Source organism: Lactuca sativa, chromosome 5 (assembly GCF_002870075.4).
Source record: "Lactuca sativa cultivar Salinas chromosome 5, Lsat_Salinas_v11, whole genome shotgun sequence".
NCBI classification, from domain to species: Eukaryota; Viridiplantae; Streptophyta; class Magnoliopsida; order Asterales; family Asteraceae; genus Lactuca; species Lactuca sativa.
Window position 1 is genome coordinate 324,992,174 of NC_056627.2, and position 19,417 is coordinate 325,011,590.

The window sequence follows — 19,417 nt, forward strand, 5'->3', positions numbered from 1 at the left end:
AGGCAGTAGAGGAACCCTAGGGAAGAGAATGAGGCGCTTAAATATGCTCCAAGTCCCGAATTTAGGGTTTTCTTCGTTTAGACCAGACTCGCCGAGTCTCCTTGGCCGACTCGCCGAGTCGGTCACTTACTCCTCGACCCGGATCCCGCTCGGACTCGCCGAGTTCCTCCTTGGACTCGACGAGTCATCCCATAAAATTAGGGTTTTCTTTCCTTTCTTGGCCTTCCTGACTTTGGGTGTTACAATTAAGAAAAATGAGTACGCTGCGCGTACTCATGCACTTATGTTGGACGCAGATTCGCTTAGGTACGCTGGGCGTAGCGGGACCAGATACAAACCCTAATTTGTGGCTCGTGCACTATAAAAAGGAATGCTAAAGCCCCATCCTCAGCCACCATTTCAGAAAGTGAACCCTAATAGAGAGTTATCCTTCGTTCCTAGCTTGTGTGTTTGTGTTCTAAGCTTCAAAGTGCCATTTCAAGGTGGTGAAAGAGAAGAAGAGGCCATTGTTAGAGCTAGAAGTTGGTGGACAAGAGTAGATCCGAGTTCTACAGAGGTTGGAGCTTCTTTCTGAGGTAAAAAGCTCAAAAATTTCCTTATCATTTGTGATTTGTGCTTCTTGGACCAATTTTTAGGGTTTTTGGTCCCAAGGTGGAGACTTTATGAGCAAATGGTCTCCATTGGCCCAAATATGCCATATTTTAGGGTTATATGAGATGTATGTTGATAAAAATCCAATCTTGGACGTGAACATTGAGCCATGCATGAGATCTAGACTTTATGAGAAAAAAGGAAAGGTGTTAGAGTGATTAGGGACCTTTACAGCCATGCAAAGGCTTAAAGGTTCTGAATTTATGGAATAAGAGGCTTAGGGAAAGTCAGATCTGAAATTTGAATGAGTGTCTTAACCGTTTAAGATCAAAATAAAAGAAAAGGCTGAAACTAAGACTTATGCTGGGCGTAACTCTCAGTACGCGCAGCGTAAGGGGTTGAGACCCCGATTATGGACCGCCGGTGTATGCCCCGCGTATAGAGAAGGTACGCATCGCGTACTGCCTCCTGTTGACTTTCGTTAACTTTTAGGGTTTTGGTCAACATTTGGATTTTGGGTCAGGGAGGTGTAAAATGGTCTTTTACCATTCTGTGGGATTGTAGGAATGGATTTAATCTAGCCTTTGAGAGCCATTATTTATTAGTACTGTTTATGTGATTAGGCGGGGGCTAGATCAGTGTTTTTGTGTGTGAGATTATCCGAGACACCTGAGGTGAGTCTTCTCACTATTATGTACATGAAGGGTACCTATGTGTGACCGGAAGGTCTTGTTGTTGGATTAGTGTCTAAGCCCATAACTATTTTGGTATGTACTTGACCCGATGGTGCATGGTCCTTTTGGGTTGCCTTCACCAAAGCAACTTGATAGGATGAATTATGGAGAGAGGGGAGTAATTATGATTTATTAATATATTATGAGAATAATATATTAAAGGAGAAATCATACTGATTAATTAATATTAGTCAACAATTAATTAAGACTTAATTTTGTGGATAAAAGATATTAATTAAACTTAAGGGACTAGAACTGTCAGATGTGTGATAGTTGGATATTGGGCTAATGGACTCCATAGAGGATGGAGTGGACGAATTCTATGGGGAAACCCATTAGAATCGTCCAAGGCCTCTAAGGAGGGAGTCCATGGGTTGCTTAGGGCCTAAGCAGTCAAATTAGGGTTTCCTTGTTTGATAACCCTAATAGCCTCACTATTTAAGGACCCCTAGGGCACCAAAAAATGTGGCCAACTGATTCCTTAGGGTTTCTACACGTTTTTTGGGTGCCTCCTATCTTCTCATTCTTCATCCTCTTGCTCTTGGTATTCGTGAGCCATTAGAGGAGTGACACTTGTGACTCTAAGCTTTCTAAAGCCATTACACGGAGGATTTTAGATTGTTATTGCTACATAACAATCAAGGTAAGATCTAAACCCCATTCTTGTGTGAATATTGATTATTACATGCTAGATTTAGGGTTTAAAGTCTTGGATGAATTGCATGTACAATAGAGAAACCTAGATCCAAGCATTAAGGTTTGCATGAGCACATAGGATGTTCTTATGGCTAAAACCCATCAGTGGTATCAGATACATGATTGGTTTCTATTGTATTGATGCCTTCTTTATTTGTTCAAGCTTTAAAATCATTTTTTGTGCCCCTGACTGATGAACTCGGCGAGTAGCTTCAACTCGGCGAGTTCATAGTGGAACTCGGCGAGTTCGAGCGTCAGTTAGAGCAGACTTCAGGATTTCTTGCTGTTTTGCTTGAGGATACTTGCCTAAATTGCTTTGGGTCATTAATATCCGAATTTTGTCATATATTTGAGTATATCCTTGACCAAACAAAAGATAATTACCATTTGATTGAATGATAATTTCCTTATATGATATCAATTGATTATTTAAATTAAATTGGTAATTGTCTTGCAAGTAATATTGACTAGGTCAAATTTAGATAATCATTAAATTAATTGTTTAATTTAAATTATTTGCTATTTGATTCTTTGTGTTTTGAAAAGTTTCAAAACTTGCCCTCAAGTTTTGGAATTTAAATTTTTGATTAAAAGGTTTGATTTTGAAATATTTAAATTCTAAACCCTTATGATTTGAAATGTTTCAAAACTTGCCCTCAAGTTTTGGAATTTAAATTTTAATTAAAAGGTTTAATTTTTTAAATGTTAAATTCTAAAACCCTAAGTTTTGAAAAAGTTCAAATTGCACCCTTATGGTTTTATTAAATTAATTAAGTGTATAATTAAAGGAGAGTTAATAAATCCATAGTAATATGGTTTACATTTAATTAAATTAAAAGTATACTTTACTAAATTAGACCACCTAGTATTTTAAAAGTGTAAAATACACCCTTATACTATATATAACATTAAAAGTCTAATATTATATATGTATAACTTAAACTGCTAGTCTTACCGTTAGTAGGCCTCATTCACGAAGCCGGTCTATAAGGGGGGTATATGGTTATGGCCTATAAAATTACCGTTTAATGGTGTCCACTCTCACCCACCGCTTCCTTAATTGGTGGAGGGTCGTTAGCCGAATGGGTAGGATAGGGCAAACCCTTTCCAATAAAAGTATAATGAAGTATAAAGTAACTAAATGTTTTATACAAAATTCTCAATCTTAGTACTTTAGGCAAAAGTAAATTTGATGCAATTCCATGAAATTACACTTTGTACCCTTGCGAAGACGTTAGTGGAGCGTGTGTGGTTAACCGGCACACTAAATGGTTTTAAGCAAAGGTAGCAAAGGGTGACTTAATGTTTGTTATAGTTCGGTGGAGCGTGTGTGGTTAACCGGTACATCGAATAGGTGACTGTAACATTGGGGGCACCATGTAAGTTTGCATGGTTATTCACCCCCTGTTTTGTGATCCTTGGCATCCCAGTCACAAATCGAGGGGCATATCGAGATTTAAACATGCCATTGGAAAGTTCAATGAATCTCAAAGGATCTAGGAGTTTTTCAATACATTTAAAACTTAATCTCTTTTTTGTTTTTCATGGTGGAAAATTAGTGAATCGTCATTCACTTACCTTCAAATGTTCTGGAATTTGGGTTATGGCATCCCTCTCCCAAGTTGTGGAATATTGTGTTGGGTCCTAGCCTTAATATCTCATTTGGGTGATTTATTAAGGACTCAATCAATCAACTAACTTGAATTTTCTCCGATTTTGTAGATGTCAAAGTATGACAACTATGGTCTTCCCAAATCCCGTGGAACAAGCTTTCCACATGAAGATGATATTCCACGATTCGATCGAGGAACACGAGATCATGCTTCACTTCCTCCACCTCCTTCTATTGTTCTCCCTAACCCACAAGTTCAAAGGCTTGAAAAGTTCAAGCTCACTCAAGCCCTTTTGGCAAGTAGACATGACGAAGGAAAGTCAGTATGTGCACACGTCTTAGAGATGAAGTCACACACTGATAGGTTAAGAATGTTGGGATCCGTTGTCTGTGAGGAGCTGGCTCTTGACTGGGTTCTTCAGTCACTTCCTGACTCATATAGTGAGTTCGTAAGAGAGTACTATATGATGAACCATGACGTGACCCTCATCGATCTCACCTATATGCTTATTGCTGCTGAATCAGCAATGATTTGGCGCATTGGAAAAGCAAAGTTGATTGGTGGATCTACCTTCTAGACCTCTATGGATATAGGCAATGGCAACGAAAGGCGTGCCATAGTGGAAAAGTTTGATCATAAGAGAAAGGAAAAGTTTGAAGTAGTTTCGTGTGCTGTTACAAAAAAGTCAATTTGCTTTTATTGCCAAGAGAAGGGGCATTGGAGACGAAGCTGCCCAGTATACCTGAGAGATCTAAGAGATGGGAGAGTCAAGACGTATGGCTCTACTTCAGTTAAACTCCACTATCTAACTCCATTAAGTTCCTATTCATTGATTCTTAATACATAATGTGATAAGATTGCATTTGAATGTTTTGCAGGATCGGTGAAAAGAGAGGAAGCTTGATGGAAGAGCAAGATGAGTTTGATCACGAAGAAATGGATCACGATCGCATGGATTCGAAGATCAGATTTTGAGCTTAGAAAGTTATGATAGAGTTGTTAGGAATATTTGATTACATAGTTTTTCAGTTGATCGTGCATTGTAAGGACATGTTTTCCGCTGCTTTTATGAATAAATAGATTTTGATTTGTCTTATTTATGTATATCCTTGCAATGAAATCGTTATGAAAAATTGATGTTTGTGTATTTCTATAAATGGATGTGATTCTTAGTTATGTTATTTATAGTAGCGTCAAAATTTTCAATGTAAGGAAAGATTCCTATCACCCAAGTTTCAGTTGGATAGAAACTTGGAATATATGATTTGAATCATGTGATGTATGGAAATCTTGGTACTTAGGAAATTAAAACTAATTCCTTGATCACACAAGTATGTGAGTCAAGTAAAGGACTAAAGGAATAGAACACAATGTTGTGCACTAGTCAAATCCACCACAAATAACAACAAGACTATTCGTCATAATTTACTAAAAGTCTAGTAAATGTGGTTATACTTACAAGATTAAGTGTAATTCTGAATCAATGAAAAGTTTCAATGAATAGCAGAACGAATAAGAAGAATCAATGAAGGCAGAAAGATAAAAGTTTCTCCAATCTAAGAAGAAGGGAGAGTACTTTTGTATCAGATTTTATGATCGTCTTAATGATTAAGAACCATATCACAATTGATCCTCTAAGGACATCTTAGTGCACTGGTATGGCTAAGAAGAGGAATCAGAAATTGTTGAAATGGTTAAATCAAAAGGATGAGTCATACTTCGTTCCAAAATCAAGTCTTAGAATCGTACTCCAAGATTATGAATTGAGTGACACACATTCATCAAATGTGAAGTAGAAAATTGTTTTCCTACTCTTACACATTTGAATTTGGTATGTTGTGATGTCTTGAAGAAGCCAAAGACCTACTAAGACCAAATGTGTGTAATGTTTTGTGTTGATATAGACACACACTAACTCTTGGATATTTGTTTATCAAGAAATGTTCTTGATAAGAGAATCTAATATGTCAAGAGGTTAGTGGGAGTCTGAAGATCTTGAAAGGATTCAAGAATTAATCGAGAGTAAACACTAGCGCACGACTTGAGGTTTGTAACCTATCGTGTTGACAAAATTCTATTTCTGTGTCATTCCAGTTGAGTGATTATGCATATGAGTTCTACGAGTTCTCAATAGACTGCATAAGGCAAACACCTTGTTCAATGAAAGTACATTGATTGGCATATGTGAGCTGCTAGATAACTTGGAAGCAATAGTGGGACCCTTGATGACAAGAAATTAAGAATGAACAAGTTCTGTCCATAATAGTTTGAATTTGCCACAAACATTATCTTTCGATTATGGTAATGGCAAATTCACAAGGATAGGAACACATACACCATAAAATCTAAGTGTCATAAGGTTTCTCTCCTTCATGAAAATGATTGTGAGGAAATGCTTTCACTAAGAGAGATTTTAAGAAGATAGCAATTGTGAGATTTGGCAATTAGTCTAACATTTAGGACTTATTGATATAAGCTCTGAATTGTTTAGACATACATATGAGCTAAGGCAAAGGTGTATGAGTTTAAGCAGCTTAGACAAAGGCTTATCTAAGCATTAGGTATTAGAAATATGAACTTAAGAAATTCAATAAGTATTGTTTTCTGGAAGTTCAACTGTTTTCTGAATACATGTCAAAGCTAGTGGGAGCATAAGTGTTATGCTTGTATGATAATAATCATCATGATAGTGGGAGCATAAGTGTTATGCTTGTATGATTATTATGGCACATATTGCAACTTAACAATATTAATTATAGAAAACAAGAGTTATACTTTGCAAAGTCGTAAGGGTTGAAAAGTTGTTTTGCTATAATTAAGGGAAAGCATATTATGCTTCATTTCAAATCTAAAGGCTTAGATTGTGGAATTTTAATAAATTTAGTCAAGGATACATAGTGTGTTCTCAAATTTCGATTATGATTATGGCATCCCTCTTCATAATTCGAATTATGAGAACGTGACACATAAAATATTATGGTAGAAGATTGATAAAGTATCATATCTTTATGTAAGACATTATGCATCGTGTCCCATACGCTTCGGGTATAGGATCGATTGCAAATGATATAATATTTGACCATTCTAAGATTTTCCAAATGTCTAGCGCATTAAGAGGGAAAAGGACTAGAATCGGTTTTGACTAAAATAATTAAACAACTATCAAAGGACGATCCAAAGTTCGCTGAAGATTGGTTGCTTGTGAGTAGTTGGAAGTATGGTATTGGATGGACCATATAGACATTAATATGAATAGATAAGATTCTATTAAGAATGAGTTTTCATATGGCAAATATGGAAATGTTTCCATATTGGGAGTTGGATATTAAGAATCTATGTCTAGATTAGAAACTTTTATGCAAGAAGAATGTTCAAAGGAATGTACTTTGAGTGAGAGACATCATATCTATAGAATTGTTTCTGATAGAGATTGGCCAAGTCTTGATGATTTTGAGCTATGACTTTACGAAAGGATCATTGCATAAAATGTTAGAATCTAGCATATTCTATATGTGGCAAGAATTTGATATTCTTATACTTATGATAAGGATTGGGAGTTGTGAAATGAGTATGATTGGAAATGTGTTCATTTGATCTATTTCGCAAAGTAAGGACCATAAGTAAACATAGTATGCATGTTGAGAGCATGGGACAATTGTTGTTATAATTCAAGTAAGAAGTTGATTACCCGAAACAACAAATAATGAGTAATCAATATGGTGTTTAAATAAAATGTTTTATTTATACCCAAAGTTTGGGGCCATATGGGATTAGTGTTATTCTTGTGTTTCACTTTGCATGTTTTGACTTCCTGAATAATTAAATTATTTCAGAATAATCAAATTATTCGAGCGGTCCACAGTCGTTCATGTGTTGGAAGTAGGTATGAATGAAGACTGTCATGAATTGGTTTGCAGATTGTCTAAAGTGTATTAGACATAACAAAGGTTTGGTACAACGTTCATGAGTGCTTATGAATATGATTTTGAGCATTGGATTAAACCCACGCTCGTAAGAATCACTTCATGGATTTTATCACGAGTGATTGTGAGTGGATAATATTGTATATTCTTGAAACTGAGACGTGTGAGTTGTTATTTACTGGTCGGTTACACATTGATGATAAGTAAACGCACCAGTAACTTGGTGTTATAAAACTTATTGTTTTGTGTGATTCGATAAGTGAATACAAGCAAGCATTGAGTTGAAGTTTATCCGTTCCTTTTATCCAAAGTGGGATAAAAGTGATATATGTGGGCTCCTCGATGATTTAGTGATGACACCCTAAGCGCTTGGGCAAGCCGGGACTAATTTGATGTGTTCAATTGTAGTCTATTGTCAGTCGTCATAAATCGGAAATCGGGAAACAACACATAGACTGAGAGAATGATTTTGATCCATGTCTCACATCTATATGATATCTAGAATGGTGGAATATATGATCCCTTATCTAAAGGACATGTATATTATAAGATCAGACTTGACAGCGACTTTTGAAAGCTACGATTGCGAATTAGGATCTGAAGTCATACGCAGAATAATTATTAGACTTATCTAAGTGGGAGACTATTGGAGTATTGTCTAAGCCCATAACTATTTTGGTATGTACTTGACCTGATGGTGCATGGTCCTTTTGGGTTTCCTTCACCAAAGCAACTTGATAGGATGAATTATGGAGAGAGAGGAGTAATTATGATTTATTAATATATTATGAGAATAATATATTAAAGGAGAAATCATATTGTTTAATTAATACTAGTCAATAATTAATTAAGAATTAATTTTGTGGCTAAAAGATATTAATTAAACTTAAGGGACTAGAACTGTCAATTGTGTGATAGTTGGATATTGGGCTAATGGACTCCATAGAGGATGGAGTGGACGAATTCTATGGGAAACCCATTAGAAATCGTCCAAGGCCTCTAAGGAGGGAGTCCATGGGCTGCTTAGGGCCTAAGCAGTCAAATTAGGGTTTCCTTGTTTGATAACCCTAATAGCCTCACTATTTAAGGACCCCTAGGGCACCAAAAACGTGGCCAACTGATTCCTTAGGGTTTCTACACGTTTTTTAGGTGCCTCCTCTCTTCTCATTCTTTATCCTCTTGCTCTTGGTATTTGTGAGCCATTAGAGGAATGACACTTGTGACTCTAAGCTTTCTAAAGCCATTACAAGGAGGATTTGAGATTGTTATTGCCACATAACAATCAAGGTAAGATCTAAACCGCATTATTGTGTTAATGCTAGATTTAGGGTTTAAAGTCTTGGATGAATTGCATGTACAATAGATAAACCTAGATCCAAGCATTAGGGTTTGCATGAGCACATAGGATGTTCTTATGGCTAAAACCCATCACTTGTATGCTATGACATGTATGTGCTATAAGTTGTTATGTGATATGTATGTCTTATGTATGCTAAGGACCGGAAGGTTAAGATGATATTGACCGGAAGGTCAAGATGACATGTACCGGAAGGTCAGGAGGATTCGGACCGGAAGGTCGATACGGGTAGGACCGGAAGATCTACCGGGATTCGGGACGGAAGTCCCCTGAGACACTTGGACCGGAAGGTCCCACAGAGTTATGGCCTAGAAAGGCGTATGTGTTATATGTGGTATTTTGGGGGACTCACTAAGCATTTATCCTTATAGTTGTTGTGTTATGTGTTTCAAGTTCTAGCGAGGATCGCGGGAAGGCGCCGACTTGATCCGTACACACAGTCAGAGGATTTTATTTGTGATCTTGGGAAAATGTTTTATTTGATGACAATTGTTGAACAAGAGATTTGAAATGTTAAATGATATTTATGTTAATCGAAAAGTGAAAAATTGATTGAAATTTTATGTCGTTACAACATACATGGCCAAATGAAGCTTAAAAGGCCAAAGCAAAGGCTTAAAGGATGCATGGAGCTATTAGGACCATAAAGTTGGCACCTTTATGCCATAACAACTCAAGAGGACTATAGATCTGAAAGGGTTATCTCAATGGGACGACCAACTCCCATCAAACACTCAATCTCAGTTAAATATGCAAAATAATTCAAAAAAAGGAGATCTTAGCATAAACTAAGCAAGATTGAGACTTTATACTGGAAATGTGTTGAAAATGAAGCAAGGATTCGAGATCTAGCCACTCCTTCTTGTATCACCAAGCTTCCCTTTCTTCGAATGACTTCAAACACACACAAAAACACTTAAAATAGCTCACAAACACTCAAAAGTGCCTTAGGGTTTCGAGGTTAGGGTTTAGGACGATGAAGGCTGGAAATGAGGCCAACTTATGGGGTTTAAGTTGTTTAAATAGGGTGCAAAACCCCGAAATTAGGGTTTCATTTCTTCCAGCCAACTCGTCGAGTTGAGACCTCCAAACTCGTCCAGTTGGTCACTTAAAATACGCAGTCTATAACTTTTCAACCCGATGAGTTCTGGGACACCAACTCGTCGAGTTGCCATATAAAATTGAATAAATTAAAAGTTTAAATACATACTAGGAACCATAATTTACACTTTGGCTTACGATTTTAGTTTATTGTTTCAGGTACTCCTGATGTAACACCGTGAAAATTTACAACCAATTTAAACTTTTAAAAAACAACCCATATTCATTAAGTTATTACAAAAAGGTTTTCAGTTCAGTTCATTTATTATCAGAGTATCCTAGAAACATCAACATAAAACTGAGGAGCCGTACGATCACGCCTTCGCCTTGCCATGGTCTCCTGAAGTACCTAAAACGATACATTGAAACTGTAAGCCCGAAAGCTTAGTTAGTTACCCCCAAAATACCAACCACAATACCACACACATATCATATCATATCATAAACAGAACAACCATGCATATCGAGTCTACAATGTGACTGGTCCGCCTGCACCAGGCCTTTAGTCCACCCGGTCCACTTTCTCTCCGAGTCTACAGTATGGTTGGTCCGCCCGCATCGGGCCTTCAGTCCACCTGGTCCACTCTCTGAGTCTACAATATGACTAGTCCGCCCGTACCGGGCCTTCAGTCTGTCTAGCCCACTCTCCGAGCCTCGACACGTCTGGTCCGCCCTCTTGGGGCCTTTAGCCTATCCGGACCGCTCGTCGGGCCTTCGCTCTAACCGGTCCGCCCTAGGTATGTTGGCCTACAGCACAAAGCAGGACCCGCTTCAAGCCAACCCCAATCCAACAACCATGTGCACATAAACATATAATCATATAACATCTCACAACTAATCAAACCGATCTAACATATCACATAACATAGCAACATCCTAACCAGGATACCGACCTAACCGGTAACTAGCATAGCATCATCCTATATACCAGGATACCGACCTTAACCAGGTCTCTAACATATACCATCCTAACTACCAGGATGCAGACATAGCAAAGCAATAACATAACAACAACTACCCGAATTTCCATCCGATAAAGGGCCGACCTTGGTGCCTTAGACCCTGTTGATATAGTGAGGATAACTCACCTGCAACTGTCGACTTGAAGAAATAAGATCACGCTGCTCCGACCACCAGCACGAACTCCACCACTGAACATTACCAATTAACCAAATCCAATAAACACCAATAATTACCAAAATACCCTTGGAAGTAAAACTGGTAAACTCTTGGTCCAAGTAAAAGTCCTCAGTCAAAGTCAACCTTCGTGGTTGACCCTACTCGTCGAGTCAACCCGTTGTAATGGAAAGAAATGAAATAGGATGGTGCAATACACAAATAAGTAGAAGTACGTGTCTTTTTCATAAATATTTAAACAACTACTACTGTGGTAAATTTAAAGAGTGAATACTTTTGAATGATCGGACAATTGATTCTCCTATTTTACCCTTTTGTTTTAAACATAAGTTTTTTGATCTCATATACTTAAACAATTTTTTTTTCCTACAAGAGGTCAAACAGAAACAGTTGAAGCCATTGATGATGATAAAGACATAGAGGTGCTTATACATATATTTTTAACTTGTGGGTGTTTTTTGTGTTTCCATGTCTGCTCTTTGAAGTCAATAACCCTGCTTGTGGTCAGTTTTCTCTTGTTTGTTCATTATAGAATCGTACTTTCATTTCTATCTGTTACAACATTGTAATTTCAACTTTTTATTCAAAGGGCATTGCATTTAGAAAATTCTATGCAGTTATAGAACTATATTTTTAATCCTTCTATTTAAGACATCATACTTTAAAAATATATCCATTCATAACAATGAAAATTGCTTTGTATCTTGATGACATAGCTATAATTGGGGAGTTTTTTAAAAGTAAAATGCTATTATAGGAAAAAAATGAAATGAGGATGCTATAATGTGCAAATCAATGAAATTAGATTGATATTTCTTGCATCTAAACCAATAATGATGTATAGTATTTGTGTTTTAGAAGTAAAGCTTGTGAATATTCCTGAGATGAACTATATAAGATTTTAAGTTGACTTTTATGATTAAAAGCATAAGATTTTGTCCGGAGAGAAGTAGTTGATGAAAAAGGAAGGCTCGGGTTAAATATTATTGATAGTTAATATGTAAGAACTTAGTCTAATCTTTAAAGTGAGTAATTACTGAAAGATACAAATACAATGGTGAAGGAAATTGAAATTAGATATGGTAAATTCATCCCATATTTTGATGGGTTATCTCTGTAATTCATATTCTGTAACTTTAACTCTGTTACTCTTTCAGATCTCATTTTGTTGGGGTATGTGATTGTGGTAACATCTGGTGTATGTTTAATGTTGCTGCATTTAATGCAGTGAAGTCATCTGGTTAGTTGCTATTTTATTAATTCTTTTTTTTCCTCACCCTGTTTTTGCTGCAAATGTATGATTAAACTTCAGTTAATTCCCAATCTTAATATTGCAGGTCTGGTTTCTATTGTGAATCACTCTTCTGCGTAGGCCATATTTTGTGTGCCACATACATTGCATATTGTAAGTTAGCGAATAATACAATCTATGATCACTTAATATAAAAGTTGTTGATGTGAAATTTATAATTAAGTGATTCTTTCTTGTGTTTGGGTTTTGGAGAGCATCATAAATCTTTGCTATGGATTGATGGTAGTAGGTAATATAGTAACCAATGGTCTTTCTCTTACTCCTTTTGAAGGTTCCCTGAAACCCCCTTATGTGTATATGTAAATGTGGCCCGGTAGTTAAAATTCATGCAACTTTGTTACAATTAGCATGCTATTCTTTTCTATAACTGAAATTTATGGATACAAAAATAGTTTAACTCAAGGATAATATGACAATTCTATTTTGATTAATGATTTTAGAATTTGAAAGCGGTTTTTGATATTGGTGTATTATGGTGGCTCAGTTGGATCTTATCAAGGAGTAATAAACTCAAATTCCATAACTATATAACAGAGTATATGATAAATTTATGTATTTTATAATCAGTAAGGCTTATTAGGTGTGTGGTTATTACTTAAATAAGGCAACAATTTACAAAACTTTCTTCAGTTCTATGTTATGTGGGACAGATTAGTATATTACTCCAGTAATTTCACAAAATGAAAGACAAGCTTGATTTCCTTTATGGTTTCAAGTGCATTTGTCTCTTGATGTCATGGATATTCTTAAAGTTTTATGTTATTTTTAGGGCTAATAACAACTTACTTTCATGTAGTTGTTTTATAGCATTTTGGTTTCATTTCTTTCTATTACAATATTGTACTTTCAACTTTTTCTTATTAAGACATTGTACTTTGAATTTTTTACCCACATAATATGGCATAATACTTTTAGATATTTTCTTATTAGGGCATTATGCTTTCAAATTTCTACCCAATTATAACATTGTACTTGTATTTTTTTCTTATTGTGACATTGAACTCTGGATAATCTACCTATATTATAGAATCACACTTTCAATTTTTTTGGCTTATTAGCGCATTATCCTCTCAGAAGCTCACCTAATTAAGCAGTGAAATTGCTTTGTATGGCATTGCTAAAACTGTGTAGATTTTTTTTGAAAGTACAAATATGGAAATTTGCAATGAAAAATTGTTTTGCGAATTTTTTGCAATTAAACAATAAATGATGTGTAATATTCATGTTTCAGAAGTAAAAGTTGTGGATGTTCAAGAGATGAACTATACAAAGATGAAGTGTAAACATATGTAGAATCCTTACTCTCTTATGCTTTTGGCATGCACTAAGACTGATGTCAGTGGAAGGTTGGATAGGGACTGACAGACTCTTGATCTGAGTAAAAGACGAAAATACCCTGCACATCCTTATCATTTAAAAATTTCCCTAGAAAGGCAGAATTTTGAGTTGATTTTTATGACCCTAAGAATCAAAGTGTAAACATGTATGTTTTTACCTTTAACACTATAAAACACCTTGTATTATGTCCGTTTTCATATAGGGCAGTAAGTTGTTATGTCCAATTTTTTTTTTGTTAAAAAGCATGATATTTTTTCAGTGTGGTCAACATGGGAGCTAGTGCACTCTTCACTGAAGCAGTTTTCGTTGATGCTGGTGTTATGACAGTGTGTTTTTAAAAAATAAAAGGCCATTTGAAAAGTAATGCTACTGAGGTTGCCAGGGCTTTGGGAGTACGTGCTTCAATTTCTTGGCTCAAAAGGGAAAAGGTTACTTATTTTTTTAAAATTTAAATACTTTAAATTTCATTTAATCTAATGATTTCCAGTTAAACTTTGCATCAGTGACAAAAGATGAACTTAAGCATGCATAAAGTTCATGTCACTTTTGTTTCCAAGTTTAAGTATTTCCCTAAATATAAAATTATAATTATTTTTTTTCTTATTTAATACAGGATATGATTGAAAATGCATTGGAGATAAAAGGTACTCATCCGAAGGAGGTTATGACTACTCTTGTAAATGTAGTTACGGTTGATTCTGGTGCACTTTTGGTTGATTTTAATCACTTATTCGCCGACTCATGTGAGAACCTTGATTGTTTTATGAAGTTTTATAAAGATACAAAAGTTTTTTTGCATAAATTTCTCAAATGTGCAGAGGATGATGATGACAAGGATGTTTATCTCCAATTAAGTGATGTATCTGCTTTATTTGTTGTCGTTGACTGTAAATGGAGTCAGTTTTTTTGGCCTATTATTGATAAGTGTTGTTTGAGTTTTAAGCTTTAGCAGGTGTAGATCAATTTCAAGTTTGAAATATGTTTATTACATAGATCTAATCCGAGAACATATCTTTTCCCACAACCAACAAGATTTCCTTTCGCAAAACATTTTGGTTAACCAACAAAAACAGTTTCTTTAGTTTAATCTATCTATGTAATTGGTTCGATGCTCCATTTCTCATTTGCACAAGTTTATCTGTAGGTTGTGAAAGAAGCAAAATGCTCTGATTTTACAATGAGAATCAGAGGAATTTGTTAGTGCTATCTATCACTGCGCTGTTGAGGATGACAATGTGGAATCTTTCAACAGATGGTGTGAATGATATTTCTAGGGAGCTTGAACTCAATAATTAATCACCTGCTGTTGATAAGTCTAAAGTCACACAGGTATGCTGGGAAAGGTTAGGTCTAGATTGTTATTCCTTCAAAGATTGTGGAGGTATTGTAATTTGATTTTTTTATTTTATTGATCTTTAAAGATTGGCTGTAGTGAGGCTTGTGAAGACTCTGTCACCTATTGTTTTTTTCTTTCATTGGTTTGCATTTAACTAATAAAATAATTCTGGCCATTTAGTCAAGGTTTGAATGTGGTAGGTTTACCATATTGTAGTTTGTTGGTTTGTTTATGAGGTTAAATCATGTATTCATTTTCATCGCATGTTAATATTAAGGTCACTTAATATGCCACATTTACCAAATGAGCTAATGCCATCTCTTCCATCAGCAACTTGGGTTAAGGTTGTATCACTTTTAAAGCTTATTACAATTCAGTGTAACTTCAAATCCTTTTGTTGAATCACCACTTGGGTTAACTCTGTCTTGTTATCACTCTTAAAACATCTCTAACAACATGAGTTTCTTTGATTTGAGTTAATCTATCATGATTTCTTCCATTTGATTAATGATTTATTTTCCATATGAATTGGTGCTTTTTAGGGAAGTAACAACCATCACCACCCTTTTCTTTTCGTCCACCAAAACCAGATGATGTTCTTACAATATGTTACACAAGTGGGCACTAAAGGGTCTCTGTATCAGAAGTTACACAGGTGGATTGAACTTACCTAATTTCCCTTATAACATTCATGTTCATATCAGTTTATCTTTCTTCTGTAGACCCTGAGATTCTTTAGTTGTCAAAGCAGATTAATGAGAAGTTGAAAGAAGTTGATCACAATGGTAAATTCTTTTGGTAGCAGTTAACATCTATGGGTCCAATATTTAGCATATCTAACTGATTTTGAAAAAAAAAAACTTATATAGATTGTATAGTGTTCATGTGACATTATACTTTTAAATTGTTTACCCACATATGGCATAATACTTTTAGATATTTTCTTATTAGGGCATTATGCTTTGAACTTTCTACCCAATTATAACATTGTACTTCTATTTTTTTCTTATTGTGACATTATACTTTGGATATTCTACCTATTTATATTCTGGATAATCTACCTATGTATGACATTGCTAAAACTGTGTAGATTTTTTTAAAAGTACAATGTTGAAATTTACAATGAAAATTTTGTTTTGTATCTTGATGACATTGCTATAATTGGGCTATTTTTTCAGAGTACAATACTATAATAAGGGAAAATGAAAGTAGGTTGCTATAATACACAAATCAAGAAGATTAGATTGCGATTTTTATGCAATTAAACAATAAATGATGTTTAATATTCATGTTTCAGAAGTAAAAGTTGTGGATGTTCAAGTGATGAACTATACAAAGATGAAGTGTAAACGTATGTAGAATCCTTACTCTCTTATGCTTTTGGCATGCACTAAGACTGATGTCAGTGGAAGGTTGGATAGAGGACCGACTGACTCTTGATCTTTCGTCTGAGTAAAAGACAAAAATACCCTCCACATCCTCATCATTTAAAATTTTCCCTAGCAAGACAAAATTTTGAGTTGATTTTCATGATTAACATTTATTAGATTTTGTCAGGAGAGAAGTAACTGATGAAGAAGGAAGGGTTCATACCGGAGGCTGCTTAAGGATTACTAATAATCTTTAAAGTAAGTAATTCTTGAAAGATACCATATTGTAGTTTGTTGGTTTGTTTATGAGGTTAAATCATGTTTTGATTGTCTATTTACATTTTTACTCGGTTCTAATCTTATTATATTCGGAGTTGTTTTCTTGCTTTTTAATATCGACCTTCAGGTTAGTATACTAAATTCTGATTTAAGAGTAGGACTAAGTGCAAGAAATAGCAACATAACATCATTTATTTACTTAGTATAGCATCCTACTTTCATCTTTTTCTACTACAACATAATATTTCTAGTTTTTCTTATCGAGGCATTGTACTTTGAAAAATCTACCCAATTAAATTGACAGAATAGAGATCAAAATCTTATCTAATTATGTTCCTCTATACACATCTAAATGGCTAGTAAGTCTAAACTAAAAGTCGATAAACACCCATAAAATGAAAAAAAAAACACATAATGGTTATAGGAAAAAACAAATACAGGTAAGAAGAAAAAAAAAACTACCAAGAATGCAATGTTTATAGCATATGTCTTAGTTTCCACTCCAACACAACGATATTTTAACTATCTAAACTATTAATTTCAATTTCAATTTCCCTCTTCGTCTCTTTGGTAACGTTCTTGATTTTTTCTTTGTATTATTAATATTGTTTTGGGGTATTATTGATTTTGTTAGGTATTTTCAATCAGGCCAAGATTCTTCGGTCTCTCGTCCATGCTATTGGGTTGTACCCTTATGCATTGTAGTTGTATGACGTCTGGTTGTGATGTCGTTTTAGTTCACCGTCATCGATCAAGAAAAAGACTACAGATGTTTCTTTTTCTCCTCCATTTATTTTTTGTTTTGTTTGTTTTTTGAATTAGGCCGCTTTATCAAAACTAGAGCATCCATCTGGCCAAGATGATCGGTCAAGCAAGTGGTGATGTGATGTCAGTAAAACTTTAATAGCTTTGAAACCCAAAAAATGTTTAGTTGTAGATTGTTTTTCTGTGCAATTTAGGTGTTTGATGAAATGTCTTAATCAAGTTAAAGAGTTGTTTTGCTTTGCTTTGAAGGTGAAAATGTTACTAGATTAAGTTACTCTGAGAGAAGTAAATAATAACAAGCCAGATTAAAATATCAAACAACTTATTGATTGTAATTTTTTTACTGCAGGATTAAAGAGATTGAATTCAATTTTTGGGTTCATAAACAATTTCAAATTGCATCATATATCCAACAACCCAAGTGTTGAGGTATAAATTTATCTGTTAGATGTTCACAACATTCATCACATGTTATTCGGCAACAGATCTTCCCTTTTGATGACCGATCTTCTGTTGCCTCTCCTTTGAAGTTAGTAAGCAGATTTTTTTAGACAACAGTGTCTTCTCATAAGTTCAATCGTATAACATTGCAACAGGGATCCTGTATTGGACTATATGTACCATGTCAAGAGACCAGAATGGCTAATTGTCCCTTTATATGATGATTCTAAGTTCAGTATATTAATTATTTCTTTATGCTATATCCAAATGTATTATTAAACTACAGTTAAGACCCAATCTTAATCTTGTAGAAGCTATTGTGAATCACTCTTTTGCACAAACCATATTTTAAACATTGTACTATCAAATTTTATTTCATTTCCTTTGACAATTTCTATTCATTTCAAAAATGGTCTGTGAACCACAAGTTCCCTTACATTACTTCAATTTGAATTGCTATTCTTAATTTCAATTCCTTTGACAATTTTCATTCATTACTCTGCAACAAGAAAAGGTTTTGGAAACCAGGTAAAGAACTTATGGTTGAGAAAAGGAAATGAAGATGCCCCCGAGAATCACAGTGTTAACATGTTTGTTTTTACCTGTAACACTATAAAACACTTCATGCTTTATGTTTTCATTTAGTTTTTTTGTTAATTTTTAAAGGTACACTTTTACAGGTAGCTATAGCTATAAGTCTCTGACCGTTTTTGTGATTTTCCAGAAATACCCCTCTGTTCCTATAACTTGTGGTTCATTAATATCTTCAGGAGATGATGGGATTAACATACTCCTTGTTGAATCGGTTAAAGAAAGATTCAGAGTATTGCATGGAAAACGCCTTCAACACTTATTTAGTATGCCTGGTAATTCTTTACAAAAGATATTTGTTTATTTAGTCAATTCTTTCATTTATTTTTTAAAGTGGTACTTTTTATTTATCGATATGGGACTTCAGGGAAGGAAAATTTCACATGGTGTGGTCTTTGGTGGGTTGAAATGTTAACAACAAGTGGTCAATATAAAGAGGTAATAATCAATTCTCTTTTGTGAATGAAAATATAATATATGAGATTTTTGTTAAAAAAAACTTCATTTTTTTTTGCAGGAATCTCTTCATCCAGCTGTGATGTTTGAACAAGCATCTTATTGTTACCTTTTAGCTAAACTAATTATGTAAGAAAGTATGGATTGCTTCTCGTTCTTTCTGGTGGTGATCTGTACAAGAAAGAAATGCAATCAGGTATAGCAATTTTTGTTAATACTTTAGTAGATAAAATTGTTTCACTATTAGTACATAATAGATCATTTTCATTATCAAATATCAATAATTAGTGCAGGAACTGGTGTTATGACAGTGCGTATTTAAAAAATACAACTTCATTATTTGAAAAGTATAGTTGTTCATAATGCTACTGCAGTTG